The sequence below is a fragment of the Magnolia sinica genome, chromosome 15 (assembly GCF_029962835.1).
Source record: "Magnolia sinica isolate HGM2019 chromosome 15, MsV1, whole genome shotgun sequence".
Taxonomy (NCBI): domain Eukaryota; kingdom Viridiplantae; phylum Streptophyta; class Magnoliopsida; order Magnoliales; family Magnoliaceae; genus Magnolia; species Magnolia sinica.
The window spans coordinates 44670454-44676918 of record NC_080587.1 but is presented as its reverse complement, the minus strand read 5'-3'; the positions used below and the strand labels follow the sequence as shown (position 1 = coordinate 44676918).

Genomic DNA, 6465 nt, shown 5'->3' with positions numbered 1-6465 from the left:
GTTGCCAGGGACTAACAGTTGCCTTTTTCTGAGATTAACTAGTTTTGAAATTAGATTAAGATTAGGATTTTTTTTTCTAGTTTTAAGATTAGGATTTTTCTGTTTTATTTTATAAACTAACTCATCTTTCTATTTTTATTTTTAGAAACTTTTTAATTTTAGAATTTCTGTTTTTAGAAACTGACTTGTTTTGTTTTGTTTTACAAGATCTTAATTTAGGAACTTCTAATTTGATAACTTCTTTCTAATTCCCTCTCTTTCTATTTCTAAATCTCTATTTTCCTTCTTTCTTTTAGGTTTTTGTTAGAGTCTGAAATTAAGGGTTGAGAGTGTTTCATACCCAGGTGGGTCCGTGACAACACTCAACGTCTTTTAAGTGAAGGAGGATTGGTTGAAGGGTTATCTATCCATCACAGGATTGGACACCACTCGAGATCCTCAAAGTCAATTGAAGTGATGGCTTCCAATCAACCAGTCAATCAACCGGAAGACAACCTCAACCTCGGGTTAAGGAAGTCCAGGATGAGAATGAGGTGCATCAAGCACCCCCACCTCGTACTTTGCGAGACTATTTATAACTGGCAGGGGTGAGCACGCCCTCATGCATGGTTTTTCCAGAAAATACGGGACATATAGATATTAAACTAGGGGTGATCCAACTCCTTCCAAAATTCCATGGATTAGAATTTGAAAGTCCATATCTGCACTTGAAAGAATTTGACAAGATTGTAGCCACTTTAAATTTTCCTAAAGTGTCTGAGGACACTGTCAGACTAAAAGTCTTTCCCTTTTCTTCGAAAGAGAAAGCTAAGACGTGGTTGCATTCACTACGTCCCCAATCTATTGGCACATAGAATGACATGATAAGGGAATTCATAAAGAAAAATTTTTCATATCATAAAATGAACACCCTCAGAAAGTTAATCATGAACTTCGCTCAAAAAGAGGATGAAACATTCTTCCAATGTTGGGAGCGGTGCAAGGATCTTGTTAGTTCATGCCCACAACACGGATTTGAAACATGATGCATTACGCACGTTTTCTATGATGGACTAACATCTTCCATGCACCAAGCAATGGGGAATTCATAAATAAAAATGCCAATGATGTGTGAGACTACTTGGACAGACTTGTTGAAAACACACAATCATGGGACACCTCCCCAAAATCAAGCACTACTTCTAAGCACACTCAATCAAAGGAGAGGGGCAGATTATACCTTCTGAAAAAGGATGATGATATCAATGTTAAAGTATCTAATCTCATAAGGAAATTTGAGGCCATAGAACTAAACAAGGATAAGACTAAGGAAATTATTTGCGGTATTTGTGCTTGTAACATTCACACAACTAAAAATTGTCCAACAATACCTACCTTTTAAGAGGTATTGAATGAGAAATCCAATATCGTGAATAATTACTAAAGGCCTTTCAATGGACCTACCTCCAATACGTATAATCCTTGTTGGTGAAATCATCCAAACTTCAATTGGAGGAATGAACAAACTGCTACCCCTCAAGGTTTCTTTAATCAAATTCCAAATCAAGGAAAACCTCAAGAAAAACCGGTTCAAAATTTCACACAAACTTAGGAGCTTACTCAAGCAATATGAGAACTTACTAAATTTATGCAAAAGATGGATTCACGTGTTACGGTTATAGAAAAAGGGATGCTTCCTGCTCACCCTTTCCCCAATCTTAAACTGCAATACGAAATAAGTGATCCAAGCTCTTCAAATCAAATTGAGCAAGCTAAGTTTATCACCACTCTTAGGAGTGGGAAGATAATTGACAAATATATTCTGGTAAGCGCTAAGAAGTTTAAGGACCCAGAAGTAGATGAAACTGATAGACCTAGCAAAACTCCACAAGAGTTAGAACCAAAACTTCAAGGCAAGCTGATTGCACCATTCCCCCAATGATTGATTCTACCAAAACTTCTCTCCAACTCTCAGGATATTTTAGAGGTGTTGAAACAAGTGAAGGTCAATATTCCTCTACTTGATGCTGTAAAACAAATACCTTCAATGCCAAATTTTTGAAAGACTTGTGCACGACCAAAAGATAGAAAAATATTTAAAAGAAAATCTTTTTAATTGAAAAAGTGAGTGCCATCCTAAAGCAGGATGTGCCACAAAAGTACAAAGATCTTAGTAGCCCAACCATCGCTTGTGTAATTGGGAACTATCGGATTAAGCACGCACTTCTTGACTTAGGAACGAGCGTAAATCTGATCACATACTCGATCTACAAGTAACTAGGTCTAGGTGAATTAAAATCCGCTAAGACCATGTTACAACTTGTTGATCCCTCAGTCCGTATACTAAGAGGGATAACTGAGAATGTGTTGGTCCAGGTTGATAAATTCTACTATCCGGTAGATTTTATCCTCTTGAATATTAAACCCACCGTGGACATAAGCACTCAAATTCCCATCATTCTTAGTTTCCCATTCCTTGCCACTTCAAACGCTATCATTAATTGTAGGAATGGAGTCATGAGTATGTCTTTCGGAAATATGACATTGGAGTTAAATATCTTTTTTAACATAAGAAAGTAGTTAGAGGATGAAGACGATCCTCACAATATTAACCTGATTGATTCTTTTGTAGAAGATAAAGCACTTCTGACCTTAACCTCTAACCCTCTAGAGACGTGCATGGCCCCCTCCCATGATTTTGATGATGACATGATTAGGGAGATGGGGACCATGTTGGATACCGTGCCAGTACTTGAAGTTAACTGGTGGAGGCCATAATTTGAAGAAATGCCCCAAACTGATGTAAACCCTCTACCGTCTAACCTCAAGGCACTAAAGCTTGACCTAAAACCTTTGCCCTCTGATTTGAAATATGTCTATTTAGGTCAAGATGAGACATACGCAGTGGTGATTTCTTCCCACCTCAGGCAAGAAGAAGAGAGTATGATCATCTCTACACTCATTGAGCACAAGGGAGCTCTTGGATGGTTCCTTTGATTTGTACTCATCGCATTCATCTTGAGGATAATGCGAAGACCTCCTGGTAACCACAACATAGATTAAATCTAAACATGAAGGAAGTGATTAAGGCCAAGGTTCTTAAGCTATTGGATGTGGGTATCATATACCCTATATCCGGTAGTCAACGGGTGAGTCCAACTTAGGTGGTTCCTAAGAAGTTCGGAATTACCATCGTAGCCAATGCCAACAATAAACTCGTGCCAACCAGAGTTATTACTGGTTGGAGAATGCACATTGACTATAGGAAATTGAATATTATTATAAGGAAGGACCACTTCCCTTTGCCCTTCATTGATCAAATCTTAGAAAGGCTAGCTGGTCACTTGTACTATTGTTTCCTTGATGGGTATTCAGGCTATAAGTAGATAGAAATCGCCCCTGAAGATCAGGAAAATACCATATTCACATGTCCCTTTGACACATTTGCTTACCGAAGGATGCTATTCGAACTGTGTAATGCCTATGCCACTTTTCAGCGATGTATGATGAGTATTTTTCTGACATGGTGGGGCAATATTTAGAGGTCTTCATGGATGACTTCTCTGTCTTTGGTCCATCCTTCAGTGATTGTTTAGAGAATCTTAAATGTGTGCTGAAGCGATGTGAGGAAAAGAATTTGGTACTAAATTGGGAGAAGTGTCATTTTATGGTTTATAAGGGAATTATTCTTGACATATCATATCGTCCAAGAGAATTCAGGTAGATAAGGCTAAGATTGATCTTATCTCTAACTTACCTTCACCCAAGAAAATATGAGACGTGCGATCCTTCTTAGGACACGCTAATTTTTACAGGAGATTCATAAAGGACTTTACTCACCTCTCTCGTCTTTTATGTAATTTACTTCAAAAGGATGCACCATACGAGTGGACCGGATAATACCAAGAAGCTTTTATTAAGCTCAAGGGCATGTTAACCACTGCGCCTATCATGTAGCCACCCGACTGGAGCCTTCCTTTTGAACTTATATGCGATGCGTCTGACTATGCTCTTAGGGCAGTTTTAGGCCAGAGAAAAGAAAAGAAGCCCTACATTTTTCATTATGCAATTATAACTCTAAATCATGCCAAAGTGACCTACTCGACTATGGAAAAGGAACTCTTAGTTGTAGTATTCACTTTAGACAAATTTAAGTCCTACTTGATCAGATCTAAGATCATAATTTACATAGATCATGCGGCGCTCAAGTATCTTCTTTCTAAGAATGATGTTAAGCCTCACCTGATAAGATGGATCCTCCTACTCTAAGAATTTGATTTGGAAATAAAAGATAAAAAGGGAGTAGAGAACATAGTGGCTGACCATCTTTCCTACCTTCATCTCTTTGATTCCCTTGAGACGACATATATAAATGACATGTTCCCTAATGAACAATTGTTCAAAGTCTCACATTCACCTTAGTTTGCTGATATTGCTAATTATCTTGCTACAGGTTTCACGTCGACACATTGGACTGCGCGAGATAAGAAAAAAATTCTTCGCCAAGGTTTGTAAGTTTTTATGGGATGATCCATATTTGTTTAAATATTACCCAGACCAAATATTAAGGAGATGTGTGCTAGACAATGAACACCAAAGTGTCATCTCATTCTATCACTCTCAGGCCTATGGTGATCACTTTTCTGCTAAAAAGACCACGACCAAGATTCTACAGTGTGACTTCTACTGGCCCACTATGCTCAAGGACACTCATGAGTTTTGCAAAGCTTACGAGTGTTGTCAGAAGTTGAGAGCATTGTCTCATTGAAACATGATGCCTCTGAACCTCATTTTGATCATTAAAGCATTTGATTGTTGGGGCATCGATTTCATGGTACTATTCCCCTAATCCTTTCAGAATTTATACATTCTGCTAACAGTAGACTATGTCACTAAATGGGTTGAAGCAATTCCATGCCGGAACAATGACAATCGAACGATCATTAGATTTTTAAAAGAAAACATCCATTCCCGGTTTGGAACGCCTCGAGCCATCATTAGTGATGGAGGTTCACACTTCTTTAATAGGCCATTTGAGAATTTAATGAAGAAATATGGCATTTCTCACAAAGCGAGCACTCCATACTACCCACAGACAAGTGGTCAAGCTGAAATTTTCAACAGAGAAATTAAACACATTTTGGAGAAAACGGTTAACCCTGACCATAAAGATTGGTTAATTCGCTTGACGGATGCTTTATGGGCTTACCGTACTACCTTTAAGACTCCCATTAGAATGTCTCCCTTTAGAATTGTCTATGGGAAAGCTTGTCATTTACCTGTGGAGTTGGAACATAGAGTCTACTGGGCTATCAAAAATTTGAACTTTAATATGGATAACGTTGGCTCGCTATGCAAACTTCAGTTGAATGAACTCGAGGAAATCCGGAATGATTCTTACGAGAACTTGAGAATTTACAAGGACAGGATGAAGGTGTTTTATGACAAGAACATCCTTCATAAATCATTCTTGACTGGCCAAAAAGTCCTTTTGTATAATTCTCGGTTACACCTTTTTCCGGGTAAACTCCAATCTCGTTGGACCAGCCCTTTCACTGTCACTAATGTTTATCCTCATAGGGCCGTCAAGATAGTAAATCCAACAAATGACAATGCTTTCAAAGTGAATGGACACCGTTTAAAGCCATTTGTTGAGAAATTTGATTCAGAGGACATGTCCATACCTCTGACTGATCCTTTCTACTAGGATTGATCTCCTAGTTTGATGGAGGTGTAGTTAGGTTTACTGCTTTCATAGGATTTAGGAATAGGATAATTTTTTTTAGTGTTTAGTTTGTGTACTAACCCATTTTATACTGAGATCCGTGTTAAAGCCTCAAACTTCCTCCTTCAGCTACTACCTTTCCATCACTACTCCTTTTCTTTTCGTTGCCTCATGTGCATTATATGCTTATCTCTTTTACACTGAGGAAAATGTAGATTTTAGGTTGGGGAGTATGGATTAGGCAGGCTAATCAGTTATTTCCTTAGTTTTTGAGCAAATTTGTGAAAAAAATTTTGAAAAATTTTAGAAATTTTGTGAATTCAAGTGATTTTGAAGTTAATCCATGAATTAGAATTATAAGATGCTTAATATTGATGCTTTATGCCTCTTAGATTTTAGTCACTTGGAAGATCCTAAAATTAAGTTCGAATTATTAATCCATGATTAGAAGTTTCAAACATTGATTGAGTCATGATTTCACATGTCACATCTAGCTTTCGCATTAGTGCTTCAATTTGATATTGAAGTGTTAATTTGGTGATTATTAAGCATGGAAGAAACCAACCTAGGAAATTTTTTCATCATGTTTGAATGAAAAAAAAAAAGGTAATAGCCAGCTAAAAAATAATTGTCATCGAAAATGACTACCTATTAAAGATCTTTAAAAAGGTTGACATAATGTGAAAGTCATCGATGGAAAAATCAAAAGCTAGAAAAATAAAAATGAATGAAAAGATGAACTGTAAGGTAAGTTTTGGTTT

General features: G+C 37.3%; 1 non-coding gene across 1 annotated transcript; it reads right to left on the bottom strand.

Moving 5' to 3' along the window:
* Positions 1-908: 908 nt before the first annotated feature.
* LOC131228309 (small nucleolar RNA R71) lies at positions 909-1015 on the bottom strand. Its single transcript, XR_009162818.1, has one exon. It is a non-coding gene; the product is annotated as a small nucleolar RNA R71 (small nucleolar RNA).
* Positions 1016-6465: the final 5450 nt, after the last annotated feature.